Below are 19,104 nucleotides of genomic sequence, written 5' to 3'. Positions count from 1 at the left end.
CTACTATAATCCAGACACTCACTGGGAGTGCAAAATTAAATCAGATGTTATACATAAGAAATCAGTTTTAAAATAGAGGGCTTCCCTGGTGGCGCAGTGGTTGAGAATCTGCCTGCTAATGCAGGGGACACGGGTTCGAGCCCTGGTCTGGGAAGATCCCACATGCCGCGGAGCAACTGGGCCCGTGAGCCACAACTACTGAGCCTGCGCGTCTGGAGCCTGTGCTCCGCAACAAGAGAGGCCGCGGTAATAAGAGGCCCGCGCACCGCGATGAAGAGGGGCCCCCGCTTGCCGCAGCTAGAGAAAGCCCTCGCACAGAAACGACCCAACACAGCCAAAAATATAAATAAATAAATAAATAAATTTTTTTAAAAAATAAAATAAAATAAATTGAACCAATGTGAATTACCCCAAGGCTTTTGGCCATTGATGCTCATTTACTGTGAGCTAGGGTCACAGAATATAAACTTACTCCTTACACTGGCCCTTAAATATTTGAAAATGAGACAGTCATCGAAGTGTAGTGGGAATTCAGATGGAGAGCACACTCCAACAATTAAACCCCACAAGAGGTAGTCAGCTAAGGGAATACATAAAATAAATAGGTATTTTATACACAGATTTAAATTGTATATACTAAATTCACAAGGCAGTGGCACACAAAGATCAGGACCAGAAGTGTTATGCTCATATGGCTGGGGTATGTATAAAAGCCCAGAAAGTCTGGATAACTACTCAGACCTCATGAGACAACTTTATACAAGCTGCTGGCACATAAGTTCTACTAATGAGTGGTATCCATTGGACTGAGGGAAATTGAAGGAGCTACACTAACTGACACCAACCACCAGGTATTTCTTCTGTGTCTACTTGCCATCATCAAAAGGAAAATCTCTGTGGTGTATCTTTGCCAGTTTTGAACAAAATTTAGTTAATGGCTACATGTTTAAATGTGATCCTTGTATATAATTTCTAATCTCTTTCTATAGGTGGCAGCAGTGGGATTATATACTATAAAATTTTTGGAAATGAGTCTAAGGAAAGGGAGAGGGTAAGGGTATCACAGTGATCTGATCTGCCCAGCTCCTCTTAGCTGTAAGAGCTATGACCAGCCCTTCTCAATAAGGTATGGAAAAAGAATACTTGATTTTAAAATAATGATTTAAAATAACAGTGTAGCAGGCAGACAGTACTAGAGTTGCTTCTAAACTGTGGAGTCAGTTTAAAATGTAGCCTCCACCTGTGCTCCGCAACAAGAGAGGCTGCGATAGTGAGAGGCCCGCGCACCGCGATGAAGAGTGGCCCCCGCTTGCCACAACTAGAGAAAGCCCTCGCACAGAAACGAAGACCCAACACAGCCATAAATAAATAAATAAACAAATACTTAAAAAAAAAAAAGTAGCCTCCAATGAAAACCCATTATCAAATGGACTAGGAATATACATGTTTCATTTAAAATGTCAATTCTGAACTTAATCACTTTTATTCCAGCCCACACGTGACATAAAATGTAATCCATTTAATTCCAAGAGAATTTTGTTAATTTCTAAAAAAAAATATTCAAAAATAAACCTTTGTGGCACAGTGTAAAAATCCTTTCAACTCACATCTTCACTCAGGTAAAAGAAAAAAAATCCCTTAATATTATGTATAAATGCAAAAATAATATCTTACCCCATCTCAAGGACCACTTTCAGGGCTTGGGTTGAATCAGAGAACAAGCCTGTAAGCAACGAGCATCGAAACTGAGGCAGAAGCAGGGCATTGGTGAAAGCCAGTCCTCTACCTCCTTCTAAAACCTGAATACTGTGGCTTTTGCCTTTTTTTTTTTCCTGCATATTGAGCATAGACCTTTGTGAGGAACCTCTCCCCTCATCCCCTGCAGCTGCTGCATGTGGTTGATCATTGCTTATTTCTCATTGACAGCAGCTCATTATAAACCTGGAAGTGACCTTCCACAGCTGGGTAATATTTACCAAAGTCATAACTAATGTTCATCTATTTTCTTCTTTTTTAATCTTACAGCACCCGTTGAAATGACACTATGAAAGATACTTTCAGATAATTTCTAGAGGTGAGGAATCTGAAGATGAGAAAAATTAAGTGACTTGTCCAATTCAATACAAAGTATTTAAATATTTGAATCTATTAATAACCCACTTAAGATACGATAATGTATATAAAACTGTACAGTGAACAATAAACAATTCAAGCTCAAAAAAATGTTAGTGACAGCTTAGGGTTGGAGCATAAAACAGTAAGTAGTCTGGAATTTGGGCAGTTTATATCTGGGAAGAAATAGATGACCCTGAAACATGATATGAAAATTCCTGAAATCATTTGGAAAGCTATGCTCTATTCCCTAGAGTAGGACATAACCAGTATTCACCTAGGAGACAGGATCCCAGCCAGCCTAACAAGATTATAACTGAGTTCCTAGTATACACAGAAACTGAGCTGGTATGGTATCAAACTAGATAATCAACAGAAACCAGATGAAACAGTCTTAAAACATTGCAGCTTATAAATGAAGGAGCTAGTAATATTTTATTGTGGGGAAATTATTAGATTTGGGTTAACTACTAAACCCATGCTTAATGCTACCCTTTAATCCATGGTGTCAGCTTATGAGACCTGACACTCCAATACATCAATTGATATCTTGCTGTGTGTGTATTATCTAGGTCTGGTTGGGGCAACTTTGTTTGGGAGGTGCACAGATAATTGGAACTGTCCAAGAGTATGGCCATCATCCATCAAAAAAGACCCTAGGGCTTCCCTGGTGGCGCAGTGGTTGAGAATCTGCCTGCCAATGCAGGGGACACGGGTTCGAGCCCTGGTCTGGGAAGATCCCACATGCCGCGGAGCAACTAAGCCTGTGCACCACAACTACTGAGCCTGCGTGTCTGGAGCCTGTGCTCCGCAACAAGAGAGGCCGCGATAGTGAGAGGCCCGCGCATCGCGATGAAGAGTGGCCCCCACTTGCCGCAACTAGAGAAAGCCCTCGCGCAGAAACAAAGACCCAACACAGCCATAAATAAATAAGTAAATAAATAAATAAATAAATAAATATATTAAAAAAAAAAAAAAAAAGACCCTAGATTGGCTTTATGATTGAACCCTGAGCAACCAAAATGGCTTGATAGAGTGGCAGAGCTCTGGTGACACAAGGGGCTGACCACACTACCTAGAGAATCCAAGTTCCTATAGTAATTGAAAGCATTAATTTTGGCCACAGCCAAGGCATTGTACATTGCAAAGTGGGTGCATATAGGGTTGCCCATGGCTACCTGCCTGGTAGTAATGTAGACTTTCCCCGTGGCTTGAATAGCTTTGGTCCAGATCCCAGTTTCCTTCTTTAAACCCAGTTTTTCTATGTTGGTCACTTTCTACTTATGATATACTGTTTAAGTAAATGTGTTGGATTGCCAGACTTAGCAAATAAAAATACAGGATGCCCAAGTAAATTTGAATTTCAGATAAACAATGAAATAGGGGCCATACTTACTCGAGGAAAAAAAATTAATTATCTGAAATTCAAAGTTATCTGGCATCCCATATTTTATCTGGCAACCCTATGAATGTGTGAGTAACACTAGTGAAATTTGGATTGTAGTCGTGTAGTTGTTCCCAGGGAACACTCTGGTTCTTTCCATTATGTGTTGTTTTTTTATCTGCAAATACTTGATGCAGGAAGAGAGAGGCTAACACATAGTTGACCCAAGATTAGAACTGTTGTTATGAGATAAAAGAGGAAGGTCAATTGCAGATATGAGAGCTTTTATAGGAGACACATTGTCTTTGGCTAAAATTATCACATAGCCATTAAAACATTTCCAGATGTACAAATTTTCAAAATGATGTCTCAGTAATAGGTAGTTTGGGGGTTTGTTGTTTTTCATTTGTGTGTATTTTAAACAGTTACTTTCTCATTCTCTTTTACCATGAAGGGAAAAAGAGCAATTATACTTGCTTTAATTGCTTTACAATGTTGTGTTAATTTCTGCTGTATAACAAAGTGAATTAGCTATATGTATACATATATCTCCATATCCCCTCCCTCTTGCGCCTCCCTCCCTCCCTCCCTATCCCACCCCTCTAGGTGGTCACAAAGCACCGAGCTGATCTCCCTGTGCTATGCGGCTGCTTCCCACTAACTCTTTTACATTTGGTAGCACTACTTTCTTTTTTTTTTTTAATACTTGATAGGTAGCACAGTTCTCACAGCCACTCCTCACTGCAGAAAAGGTCCACAAATTTGGAACACCTATCTTTTCCTTCCAGAACCCCCCAAAGAGTCAAGGATTTGGGGGCACAAGGTACCCTAGAAGGTGAGGTTGAGGAGCAAAGTTGAAAACAAGGGAATTACTTGAAAGTTTATTTTTGTTCTCCCTTTGTAGCCAGGCAGCTTTCCCTTTTTCTAGCAGAAGGCTAGAGGCTTATTCTCTGGAGAAATTGAACCAAATGGATCAGAATTGGGACCTGAGGGGGGAGAATGGTGGTGGTAGTGAGGTGCTATTCTGAAAACAGGATGATTGAGAGAAGGTCAGTATTCTGAACATTATAATCCTTCAGTGCCCTTTCACCACCTCACTACAGAATCTGGTAGCTGGGCTTATCCCCAGCCCTGACCAGCCCATCTAAAAAGATGGACAATTTAAAAAACAGTTTGCCACTTGATTATTTGTTACAGTGAAACCCAGAGTTCACAGCCTTGCTCATTCATACGTGGCTTTCAGTCCCTTGAAATCATGATAAGCTGATAGCCAAGGATCACTAGACCTTTGAAGATACCTTCAACAATGAAAGACGAAGACCAAAACAATTAAAAGTACCTAAAAAATAAAAACCTGAAAATAAGGCAGAAAACATAAAGCTCCCAGAGATGCTATGGTATTTTCAGAAACATACAATATATTACATCCATGAAAATTAAGAACACGGTGCTATAAAACATGAACAATCAGAAAATAATAAGAATATTGGAAAAATAGGAGAGCCAAAATTAAATATGAAATAGATGTGTTGGGAGATAAGCTGAAGAAATTTCAGAAATTAGAACAAAAAAGCAGAGGTGAAAAATAGCAAAGAACCAAAAAGAAAATTAGAAGATCAGAATGGGATGCAACATCTGATTAATAAGATCTCCAACATGAGAGAACAGAGAAACGAGGTGAGGATAAAAAATTAAAGAACATCTCCCAAAAATGTAAGATATGTGGCTCCTAAATTAAAAGGATCCACTGAGTGCATGGTACAATGAATTAAAACACACACACACACACACACACACACACACACAAAGGCGTATGATGATATTTCAGGATGCCAGGGTTAAAGAAGATCCTAAAAGTTTCCACAGGGGGAAAACAAGGGTTACATAAAAGGATGTTTTCAGAATGGCATTTTGACTCCTTGGTAGCAACACTAGAAGATGGTAGAAAACTATGAAAGCAAGGTCTTCAAATCTAAGAGGAAAAATGATTTCCAATCTAGTATTCTCTCTAGAATTATAGACAATCCAATCAAGTATGGGACTAAAATAAAGGTTAGGCTGGCACAGTCACAAAATTTTATCCTACCACGTACCCTTTTTTAGGAGGCTACTGGAGGATGTGCTTCACCAAAACAAAGGAGTAATCTAAGTAAGAAGACATGAGATCCTGAAAATATACGATCTCACAAAGGAATGCCATGAAAGAAAGTCCCACGATGACTGCTGTGTCAAGTAAGTAGGGTGGGGATTTCAGGAAGCAGGTCTCGAGGAAACTTGGAACAAAGTGTGTGGGTACATGGAAAGTGTAAAAAAATGCAACAGATGTTGGGACAAGGGAAAAAACTTAAAAGATAAGTACAAGGGTAACTAGAATAATGATAAAATAAAGCAATTCGAAGTACACCAAATACAAATTTTTGGATGAGTGTCTCTGTGTCACAAAAATATATCTGAAATTTTATTTCTTAAAATGTAATCATTCTATTACAACTTCAGTAGTCAGATTTTAGAAGTTTGACATTAAAAATATAGGAAAAATGTAGTATTGTCAGCGATTAGATTGCTCCTTCAGGCATCATACACCACAATTGCAATAGGTGCTCACCTTCAATAAGATGTGCACTGCGGAAGACATTTTCCAGAAAAACTTGTGTTCAGTGACTTGTTTTGTAAAAGGAACTATGCCCCTTGCTAAAGCAAATCTCAAATTTTTTTAAAGAAATGATGCATAATACATAGCAATCATTTCAACCAGCTTTTTGTTTAAATTTTAGCCTCTGTAGACTCAAAAGCATAAGGAGTTATTTACTTCTTTACAAATAATATTCTGAAATTTCATATTATTTTTCATCTTCTGTACTGTTTTTGCTATCAAGATATAGTTATTCCCATATAATGCTTTTTCTATGTATTATTATTGAGGTTTTTTTCCCTATACTTTGTTTATATTAATATTATATAACTTAATAAATTTTGATCTAACTGCAAATAATTATGTGTGGTGATGTGTTTTTTTCTCTGTCATCAAATCTATTGAGTAAACCTTGCCAGGACAATTTGTCCATGTGCCTTTTTTTTTTCTTTTTCTTTTTTTAAGTAAGGGATAATCATACCTACACTAAAATACATAAGTGCAATAATCATTGTGTACTTGATTTTTCACGTAATGCGTACTCTCATATTAAGATGTATACACTCAGATTAAAGTACAAAAAATTTCTGATTCCCTAGTGCCCTTTTCCCCGTTTATACCTCCCCCAGAAATAACCACTCATCTCTTCTAAAGGTCGATTAATTTTGCTTGTTCTCAACTTTATGTGAATGAACTCATCCAGTATGTATTGTTTTACACTTGGCTTCTTTCATCAACATAATATCTGCGATTCATCCAGGAGTTTGCATGTATCCATGGTTCATTTTTTTAAATTGCTGTAGACTATCCCATTGTATGAATATGCCATAATTCATTTATTCATTTACCTGTTAGATGGCATTTGAGTTCTTTACAATTTGCGGCTATTACAAATAAAGCTGCAATTAAACATTCTTCTGTGTTTTTTGTGGGTGTAGGCACTCATTCCTTTAGGGAATGAGCCAGACTGCTGTGTCATAGAGTAAAACTGCCAAACACTTTTGAAAGTGATTGTATCATTTTACGCTCTCACTAGCAATGTATGAAAGTTCCAGTTGCTTCACATCCTTACAAACACTTTTTATTGTCAGTCCCTAATTTAACCGATTCTGGTATTGTATAGTTGTATCTCATTGTGGCTTTAATTTACGTTTCCATGATTTGCAATATTGAGTACCTTTTCGTATGCTTATTGTCCTTTCAGATACCTCTTTGAAAGTACTTTTTCAAGTCTTTTGCCCACTTGTAAATTATGCTATCTTTTTCTTAATGATGTGTTCTTTATATATTTTGTATACAAGGTTGCTTGTCAGATATATGTATGTGTGTTACAAGTATCTTCTACCAGTCTATGCCTTTTATTTTTACTTTCTTAATGGTATGTTATGAGTGGAAGATTTAAATTTTTATAAAATCCAGTTTATCAGGTTGTTTTTCTATTATCGTTAGTGCTCTAACAAATCTTTGCCAACCTGAATGTTATGAAGATATTCTTCTATGTTGTTTTTTTTTGAAGCCTTATAGTTTTAGCTTTCACATTTAAGTCTGTGATCCATCTCAAGTTAATTTTGTATATGATATGAGGTAGAAGAGGAATTGTCTTTATTAAAATATGCTTATTACAACTGACATTTTGAAATTTAATTACTGAGAACAATACTTTAGGTATCTCATTTTTCTCTATTACTATCTTCTTTTTATTTTTGGTAACCTTTATATTTATTTTATCCAGGTTAAAGGTCATTTATCATAGATGTGGTTTATGTATCTTTGGAGTTTGTCCTTTTCATGAAATTTGAGGTAGGAGAGTTGACATTCCATTTTTCAGTTATCCTCAAAAGACTGAAGAATTCCCAAACTGGACTTTTTCTTGAAAATTAATTATCTAAATGGTATAAATTAACTAAAATCTAATACTAGTTCTTTGTTTAAAATTTTGAATTTTAGTATACCAATTCTACAGCTATTGGAATTATAAACAATTGAATCTATTATTCTGCCATGTACTGTTATTTAAATGTTTTTATACATTTTATACATTTAAGGTATTCTTCTAGACGTTATCTAGTCTAATATTCGTGTTCATCTGTTTCCCTGTTATTCACCTACCAGAATGTTCTGAATATCTGTTTCTGTACATAAAATTAACAGATTTCAAATCAATTATTTGCAGCACTTTACTTTTGCAATACATACACATTAATATTTGAGCTGATTAATAGAATTTCAGTGCATAAAATACATTCATTCAGTTGGTCATTCAGCAAATATTTACTGAGCACCTACAGAGTGCCAAGTACTATTCTAAGCCCTAGGACTTTAGCAGTCAACAAAAAAGACAAAAATTTCTGCCTTCGTGGAGCTTACATTTCAGTGTGATTTTTCACTTCAATTTATATCCCAAATGTTTACCTGTACTAGAAAATATATATTCAGATATTAACAGTAAGTCTGAATTATTTGTAATAGATAATTCTATGTCCATCATATTGTGTGCTTCCCTTTTCAGAGTGTAGAGTTCTTATGAGAAATTGCTACCCAGCCAGGAATTATATTTCCAGACCCCCTTATATCTTAGTCAGTTCTCGCCTATAATCAGTTTTTGCCAATAGAATGACAACAGAGTTGGTGTGTCAGTTCCAGACCCCAAGGTATTTTAGAAGTGGATATACCTTCTCTATATTCTTTTTGCCTTTTACTGGCTGGATGCAGATGACTATGTGGTCCTGGAGGATCTTGGAGCACAGATAGAAATAGCCAACTGCTGATTCACTTTAGATAGGAAGGGGGTCCAAAGACAAGTAACTCAGACTTTCATGTGAGCAAAAAAATAAACTCTACTGTGTTAAGCTACTGAAATATAGGGTTTGTTTATTTTAGCAATTAACATTACCATAACTAATATACTTGCCTTGTTAATAATACAGATGTTGTTAATCTGAATAGGTATGATGTTCATCTGGAAAAAAGAACCATTATCATTGATCTGGTACAATTTCAGTTGCCAAAAATGATAGTGAAAGAGGTAGTCAGCTCTTCAGCCTCCCAAAGGGCAAGGCCAAAGCCTAAGAGCAGGTTTTTGCTGAATACTGAAACCAACACACACTTAAATCTATCCCTAGCAGTTAGTGAATTAAAAAAGAAGAAGACAAAGAAGGCTTGTATAAGAAAGTAGGAGTAATTTTGAGCACACTTTGGCCCATGAACCATATTTACATTGTTATCATATTAAATGACTGCTACTGGAATTCTGATAGAATAAGACTGAGGAATGTGGAAGGGATATGGTGTAGGAAAACCACATCCTTCCTCATTCAGTATGGTAGTAAGTGTAAAATGTGTCAGAAAATTAAATATATACATGCTTTTTATGCTCATGTAGGAATAGAATTTGTTGCTTCTGCAGGAGTGGAACCAGTGACTAGAAACAGAGGTGGAATGAAGTCATTTCATTTTTTCACTCTTGAGTATTGTACCATATGAATAATTACCTATTTAAAAATACATATAGAAATGCAACATTTTATGATTAGCTTGTGAGAATTGATTGGTATCAGGGAAGATATAACTTTACTGAATTTCAACAAAATTTCAGCAAAATTCTTTAGGAAAATTGGTGTGTGGGATTGCAAAATTGATAACCATAATTTAGTTAAGTACCTTTAATGATATCCATCCCTTGAACCTGTGAAGTTTCATATGTTTTCAGTTATAGCAGCTATTAAAATCAATGTTGGAGGGAGGGGCAAGATGGCGGAAGAGTAAGACGCGGAGATCACCTTCCTCCCCACAGATACATGAGAAATACATCTACACGTGGAACTGCTCCTACAGAACACCCACTGAACGCTGGCAGAAGACGTCAGACCTCCCAAAAGGCAAGAAAATCCCCACGAACTTGGGTAGGGCAAAAGAAAAAAGAAATAACAGAGACAAAAGAATAGGGACGGGACCTGCACCAGTGGGAGGGAGCTGTGAAGGAGGAAAGGTTTCCACACACTAGGAAGCCCCTTCGTGGGCAGAGACTGCGGGTAGCAGAGGGGGGAAGCTTCGGAGCCACGGAGGAGAGCGCAGCCACAGTGGTGCGGAGGGCAAAGCGGAGAGATTCCCGCACAGAGGAGCGGTGCCGACCAGCACTCACCAGCCCGAGAGGCTTGTCTGCTCAGCCGCTGGGGCGGGCGGGGGCTGGGAGCTGGGGCTCGGGCTTCGGTGCTAGCCGGGAGGGAGTCCGGGAAAAAGACTGCAGCTGCCGAAGAGGCAAGAGACTTTTTCTTGCCTCTTTGTTTCGCGGTGCGCAAGGAGAGGGGATTCAGAGCGCCGCCTAAATGAGCTCCAGAGACGGGCGCGAGCCGCGGCTATCAGCGCGGATCCCACAGCAACAGGGACGCAGAGGGAAAAACGGAGAGATTCCCGCACAGAGGCTCGGCGCCGAGCAGCACTCACCAGCCCGAGAGGCTTGTCTGCTCACCCGCCGGGGCGGGCGGGGGCTGGGAGCTGAGGCGCGGGCTTCGGTCGGCTCGCAGGGAGAGGACTGGGGTTGGCGGCGTGAACACAGCCTGAAGGGGCTAGCTCACCACAGCTAGCCGGGAGGGAGCCCGAGAGAAAGTCTGCAGCTGCCGAAGAGGCAGGAGACATTTTCTTGCCTCTTTGTTTCGCGGCGTGCAAGGAGAGGGGATTCAGAACGCCACTTAAACGAACTCCAGAGACGGGCGCGAGCCGCGACTATCAGCGCGGACCCCAGAGACGGGCTTGAGACGCTAAGGCTGCTGCTGCCGCCACCAAAAAGCCTGTGGGCGAGCACAGGTTATTCTCCACACTGCCCCTCCCGGGAGCCTGTGCAGCCCGCCACGGCCAGGCTCCCGTAATCTGGGGACAACTTCCCCGGGAGAACGCACGGCGCGCCTCAGGCTGCTGCAACGTCACGCCGGCTTCTGCCGCCGCGGGCTCGCCCCGCCTCCTCCGTACCGCTCCCTCCCCCCGGCCTGACTGAGCCAGAGCCCCCGAATCAGCTGCTCCTTTAACCCCGTTCTGTCTGGGCGGGGAACAGACGCCCTCAGGGGACCTACATGCAGAGGCGGGTCCAAATCCAAAGCTGAACCCCGGGAGCTGTACGAACAAAGAAGAGAAAGGGAAATCTCTCCCAGCAGCCTCAGAAGCAGCGGATTAAAGCTCCACAAACAACTTGATGTGCCTGCATCTGTTGAATACCTGAATAGACAACGAATCATCCCAAATTTAGGAGGTGGACTTTGGGAGCAGGATATGTTAACTTTTCCCCTTTTCCTTTTTTTGTGAGTGTATATGTGTATGCTTCTGGGTGAGATTTTGTCTGTATAGCTTTGCTCTCACCGTTAGTCCTAGGGTTAGGTCCGTCCGTTTGTTTTTTTTTTTTTTTTTTTGCTTAAAAAAATTTTTTTTTCCCTAATAAATGTTTTCTTAATAATTTTTTCCTTATTTTCTATTTTTAAAAAATTTAAAAAAAATTTTTAATAAGTTTTTTCGTATTTTTTATTTTAAAAAATTAAAAAAAATTTTTTTTCTTAATAAATTTTTTCTTAATAATTTTTTTCTTATTTTTAGTATAAAAAATTAATAAATCTATTTTTAAAAATTAAAAAAATTTTTTTCTTAATAATTTTTTTCTTATTTTTTATTATAATTGCTTTATTTTATTTTATTTTATCCTCTTTTTTTCTTTCTTTCCATTTTTTCTCCCTTTTATTCTGAGCCGTGTGGATGAAAGGCTCTTGGTGCTCCAGCCAGGCATCAGGGCTGTGCCTCTGAGGTGGGAGAGCCAACTTCAGGACACTGGTCCACAAGAGACCTCCCAGCTCCACGTAATACCAAACAACGGCGAAAATCTCTCAGAGATCTCCATCTCAACATCAAGACCCAGCTTCACTCAACGACCAGCAAGCTACAGTGCTGGACACCCTATGCCAAACAACTAGCAAGACAGGAACACAGCCCCATCCATTAGCAGAGAGGCTGCCTAAAATCATAATAAGGCCACAGACACCCCAAAACACACCACCAGACGTGGACGAGCCTACCAGAAAGACAACATCCAGCCTCATCCACCAGAACACAGGCACTAGTTCCCTCCACCAGGAAACCTACACAACCCACTGAACCAACCTTAGCCACTGGGGACAGATACCAAAAACAACGGGAACTACGAACCTGCAGCCTGTGAAAAGGAGACCCCAAACACAGTAAGATAAGCAAAATGAGAAGACAGAAAAACACACAGCAGATGAAGGAGCAGGGTCAAAACACACCAGACCTAACAAATGAAGAGGAAATAGGTAGTCTACCTGAAAAAGAATTCAGAATAATGATAGTAAGGATGATCCAAAATCTTGGAAATAGAATAGACAAAATGCAAGAAACATTTAACAAGGACGTAGAAGAACTACAGAGGAACCAAGCAACGATGAAAAGCACAATAAATGAAATTAAAAATACTCTAGATGGGATCAATAGCAGAATAACTGAGGCAGAAGAACGGATAAGTGACCTGGAAGATAAAATGGTGGAAATAACTACTGCAGAGCAGAATAAAGAAAAAAGAATGAAAAGAACTGAGGACAGTCTCAGAGACCTCTGGGACAACATTAAATGCACCAACATTCGAATTATAGGGGTCCCAGAAGAAGAAGAGAAAAAGAAAGGGACTGAGAAAATATTTGAAGAGATTATAGTTGAAAACTTCCCTAATATGGGAAAGGAAATAGTTAATCAAGTCCTGGAAGCACAGAGAGTCCCATACAGGATAAATCCAAGGAGAAACACACCAAGACACATATTAATCAAACTATCAAAAATTAAATATAAAGAAAACATATTAAAAGCAGCAAGGGAAAAACAACAAATAACACACAAGGGCATCCCCATAAGGTTAACAGCTGATCTTTCAGCAGAAACTCTGCAAGCCAGAAGGGAGTGGCAGGATATACTTAAAGTGATGAAGGAGAAAAACCTACAACCAAGATTACTCTACCCAGCAAGGATCTCATTCAGATTTGATGGAGAAATTAAAACCTTTACAGACAAGCAAAAGCTGAGAGAGTTCAGCACCACCAAACCAGCTTTACAACAAATGCTAAAGGAACTTCTCTAGGCAAGAAACACAAGAGAAGGAAAACACCTACAATAACAAACCCAAAACATTTAAGAAAATGGGAATAGGAACATACATATCTATAATTACCTTAAATGTAAATGGATTAAATGCTCCCACCAAAAGACACAGACTGGCTGAATGGATACAAAAACAAGACCCATATATATGCTGCCTACAAGAGACCCACTTCAGACCTAGAGACACATACAGACTGAAAGTGAGGGGATGGAAAAAGATATTCCGTGCAAATGGAAATCAAAAGAAAGCTGGAGTAGCAATTCTCATATCAGACAAAATAGACTTTAAAATAAAGACTATTACAAGAGACAAAGAAGGACACTATATAATGATCAAGGGATCGATCCAAGAGGAAGGTATAACAATTGTAAATATTTATGCACCCAACATAGGAGCACCTCAATACATAAGGCAAATACTAACAGCCATAAAAGGGGAAATCGACAGTAACACAATCATAGTAGGGGACTTTAACACCCCACTTTCACCAATGGACAGATCATCCAAAATGAAAATAAATAAGGAAACACAAGCTTTAAATGATACATTAAACAAGATGGACTTAATTGATATTTATAGGACATTCCACCCAAAAACAACAGAATACACATTTTTCTCAAGTGCTCATGGAACATTCTCCAGGATAGATCATATCTTGGGTCACAAATCAAGCCTTGGTAAATTAAAAAAAATTGAAATCGTATCAAGTATCTTTTCCCACCACAACGCTATGAGACTAGATATCAATTACAGGAAAAGATCTGTAAAAAATACAAACACATGGAGGCTACACAATACACTACTTAATAACGAAGTGATCACTGAAGAAATCAAAGGGGAAATCAAAAAATACCTAGAAACAAATGACAATGGAGACACGACGACCCAAAACCTATGGGATGCAGCAAAAGCAGTTCTAAGAGGGAAGTTTATAGCAATACAAGCCTACCTCAAGAAACAAGAAACATCTCGAATAAACAACCTAACCTTGCACCTAAAGCAATTAGAGAAAGAAGAACAAAAAAACCCCAAAGCTAGCAGAAGGAAAGAAATCATAAAGATCAGATCAGAAATAAATGAAAAAGAAATGAAGGAAACAATAGCAAAAATCAATTAAACTAAAAGCTGGTTCTTTGAGAAGATAAACAAAATTGATAAACCATTAGCCAGACTCATCAAGAGAAAAAGGGAGAAAACTCAAATAAATAGAATTCGAAATGAAAAAGGAGAAGTAACCACTGACACTGCAGAAATACAAATGATCATGAGAGATTACTACAAGCAACTCTATGCCAATAAAATGGACAACCTGGAAGAAATGGACAGATTCTTAGAAATGCACAACCTGCCAAGACTGAACCAGGAAGAAATAGAAAATATGAACAGACCAATCACAAGCACTGAAATTGAAACTGTGATTAAAAATCTTCCAACACACAAAAGCCCAGGACCAGATGGCTTCACAGGCGAATTCTATCAAACATTTAGAGAAGAGCTAACACCTATCCTTCTCAAACTCTTCCAAAATATTGCAGAGGGAGGAACACTCCCCAACTCATTCTACGAGGCCACCATCACCCTGATACCAAAACCAGGCAAAGATGTCACAAAGAAAGAAAACTACAGGCCAATATCACTGATGAACATAGATGCAAAAATCCTCAACAAAATACTAGCAAACAGAATCCAACAGCACATTAAAAGGATCATACACCATGATCAAGTGGGGTTTATTCCAGGAATGCAAGGATTCTTCAATATACGCAAATCAATCAACGTGATACATCATATTAACAAATTGAAGGAGAAAAACCATATGATCATCTCAATAGATGCAGAGAAAGCTTTCGACAAAATTCAACACCCATTTATGATAAAAGTCCTGCAGAAAGTAGGCATAGAGGGAACTTTCCTCAACATAATAAAGGCCGTATATGACAAACCCACAGCCAACATTGTCCTCAATGGTGAAAAACTGAAACCATTTCCACTAAGATCAGGAACAAGACAAGGTTGCCCACTCTCACCACTATTATTCAACATACTTTTGGAAGTGTTAGCCACAGCAATCAGAGAAGAAAAAGAAATAAAAGGAATCCAAATCGGAAAAGAAGAAGTAAAGCTGTCACTGTTTGCAGATGACATGATACTATACATAGAGAATCCAAAAGATGCTACCAGAAAACTACTAGAGCTAATCAATGAATTTGGTAAAGTAGCAGGATACAAAATTAATGCACAGAAATCTCTTGCATTCCTGTATACTAATGATGAAAAATCTGAAAGTGAAATTAAGAAAACACTCCCGTTTACCATTGCAACAAAAAGAATAAAATACCTAGGAATAAACCTACCTAAGGAGACAAAAGACCTGTATGCAGAAAATTATAGGACACTGATGAAAGAAATTAAAGATGATACAAACAGATGGAGAGATATACCATGTTCTTGGATTGGAAGAATAAACATTGTGAAAATGACTCTGCTACCCAAAGCAATCTACAGATTCAATGCAATCCCTATCAAACTACCACTGGCATTTTTCACAGAACTAGAACAAAAAATTTCACAATTTGTGTGGAAACACAAAAGACCCCGAATAGCCAAAGCAATCTTGAGAACGAAAAATGGAGCTGGAGGAATCAGGCTCCCTGACTTCAGACTATATTACAAAGCTACAGTAATCAAGACAGTTTGGTACTGGCACAAAAACAGAAATATAGATCAATGGAACAGGATAGAAACCCCAGAGATAAGCCCACCCACATATGGTCACCTTATCTTTGATAAAGGAGGCAAACATATACAGTGGAGAAAAGACAGCCTCTTCAATAAGTGGTGCTGGGAAAATTGGACAGGTACATGTAAAAGTATGAAATTAGAACACTCCCTGACACCATACACAAAAATAAACTCAAAATGGATTAAAGACCTAAGTGTAAGGCCAGACACTATCAAACTCTTAGAGGAAAACATAGGCAGAACACTCTATGACATAAATCACAGCAAGATCCTTTTTGACCCAGGTCCTAGAGAAATGGAAATAAAAACACAAATAAACAAATGGGACCTAATGAAACTTAAAAGCTTTTGCACAGCAAAGGAAACCATAAACAAAACCAAAAGACAACCCTCAGAATGGGAGAAAATATTTGCAAATGAAGCAACTGACAAAGGATTAATCTCCAAGATTTACAAGCAGCTCATGCAGCTCAATAACAAAAAAACAAACAACCCAATCCAAAAATGGGCAGAAGACCTAAATAGACATTTCTCCAAAGAAGATATACAGATTGCCAATAGACACATGAAAGAATGCTCAACATCATTAATCATTAGAGAAATGCAAATCAAAACTACAATGAGGTATCATCTCACACCGGTCAGAATGGCCATCATCAAAAAATCTAGAAACAATAAATGCTGGAGAGGGTGTGGAGAAAAGGGAACCCTCTTGCACTGTTGGTGGGAATGTCAATTGATACAGCCACTATGGAGAACAGTATGGACGTTCCTTAAAAAACTAAAAATAGAACTACCATACGACCCAGCAATCCCACTATTGGGCATATACCCTGAGAAAACCATAATTCAGAAAGAGTCATGTACCAAAATATTCATTGCAGCTCTGTTTACAATAGCCAGGACATGGAAGCAACCTAGGTGTCCATCATCGGATGAATGGATAAAGAAGATGTGGCACATATATACAATGGAATATTACTCAGCCATAAAAAGAAATGAAATGGAGGTGTTTGTAATGAGGTGGATGGAGTTAGAGTCTGTCATACAGAGTGAAGTAAGTCAGAAAGAGAAAAAGAAATACAGTATGCTAACACATATATATGGAATCTAAGGAAAAAAAAAAAAAGGTCATGAAGAACCTAGTGGCAAGATGGGAATAAAGACACAGACCTACTAGAGAGTGGACTTGGGGATATGGGGAGGGGGCGGGGTGAGATGTGACAGGGTGAGAGAGTGTCATGGACATATATACACTACCAAATGTAAAATAGATAGCTGGTGGGAGGCAGCCGCATAGCACAGGGAGATCGGCTTGGTGCTTTGTGACCACCTAGAGGGGTGGGATGGGGAAGGTGGGAGGGAGGGAGATGCAAGAGGGAAGAGATATGGGAACATATGTGTATGTATAGCTGATTCACTTTGTTGTAGAGCAGGGGCTAACACACCATTGTAAAGCAATTATACTTCAATAAAGATGTTTAAAAAAAAAAAAATCAATGTTGAAATAAACTGAACTTAGAATTAGACCTCTGAATCACAATATCCTAAAATGATAAATCAAGATTTTTTTAAATGTTGAAGCATATTCAATTAAATTGCTTCATCTAAAATACTATAATATTATATCACAATATATTAATAATATATACCAAAATTTTTGTCAAATTAACAATTTGTCATATTTTCTTTAATTCGTCTGTTTCTCTTTTGGGTGTATTTTATAGTGTATATAAAATATTAGTACAGTACAATCATAGGTTAAGAAGTACATTATTGGAATGCATGCTCAAAAAGTTTCTGCTGATCGGTCGCTGAGTCAAAGTTTAGAGACGTCTGCTGTATACTAAGTGCCATGAGAGCTCAGGGAGAGCGTCTCTGACTGGAGTAGTCAGGTCAGGGCTCCCTCAGAGTGCTATCTGAGCTGAGACATGAAGGCTGATAGGATGTGAATAGGAGAAAGGATGAGGAGGACATAATAAAGCAGGACGACATAGAGGGAAATGTTAAGGCGTGTTCGGGACATTAAAGCAATTCTCAAACTGGGGTCTGGTACCATCCACAACAGCATCACTGAAGTGATTGTTTAAAATGCCTTACTCAGACCTGAATCAAAATTTCTGATGTAAGGAGTCAGAATTATTCATTTTTATCAAGCTCATGATAATTTTTATGTTTACCAAAATTTGAGAAATTCTAAATCCATGTACATATTCTAGGTGATGCTTGGATTTGTATTGCAGAGACACCACAGATGACCTTAAAAAACAAAAACAAAACAAAACAAACAAACAAAAACAGTGGTCAATTCCAGAAAGGGAAATTGAAAAACGACTTGGCTAGGTTGAAAAATTGAACCATAGGTCATTTCTATTACCAATACTTAATTCAGTTAAAAAACTTTTTTGTTTCCATTAAGTAGAGAGCACTCTACTGCTATGTAATAAAGAGAATTTAAAAGCATCAGTTCCATTCCTTTTTGGAGTGTTGGAGAGATCTATTGTTTAGTTACCTTTGAACTCTAGAAAAAGACCAGAAAGGCAACTTTAATCTGAGTGGCCAGATTCACTTTCTGCCTGTTAAAGGTGAAGTCAAATGTACTTTGCAAGCTGGCTGTTAAATGTTTCAGGTAGTGGAAAGACTACTTGCACGATTAACTGCTCTTAGCCCATGTACTCAACTCTTCTTTTATCCCTGTGCTTCACACCTCTGTTACCACTAACAGGATTTTAAGGTATGAAGATGAGAAAAATGACTACCAATGCTCGCATTACTAGACTCATTGCCCACAGGCTGCTTCCAAAACAATTTGTGGCACTCATAGTGATCATACCAATATTTAATATAATCTGGCTAAAATTTTGCCACCAAACATTTTATTCCAAAATGTCATGTTCCATAGTGTTATGTTGATATACTGTAATCTCAGTGCAAATGTTGCCATTTTGTGACAAGAGGTTTTTGTTTTCATTTTCCTCCTGTGGAGATGAGATGGAAAACCTGTTATGAGGCTACCTTTAATAAAACCCTGCTACTATTTAATGTGTTAGGATGACAGTAAAAGCATAGTGCCAATTTTAAGCTGTGTGT

Source organism: Eubalaena glacialis, chromosome 5 (assembly GCF_028564815.1).
Source record: "Eubalaena glacialis isolate mEubGla1 chromosome 5, mEubGla1.1.hap2.+ XY, whole genome shotgun sequence".
NCBI classification, from domain to species: domain Eukaryota; kingdom Metazoa; phylum Chordata; class Mammalia; order Artiodactyla; family Balaenidae; genus Eubalaena; species Eubalaena glacialis.
This window is presented reverse-complemented; position numbering follows the sequence as displayed.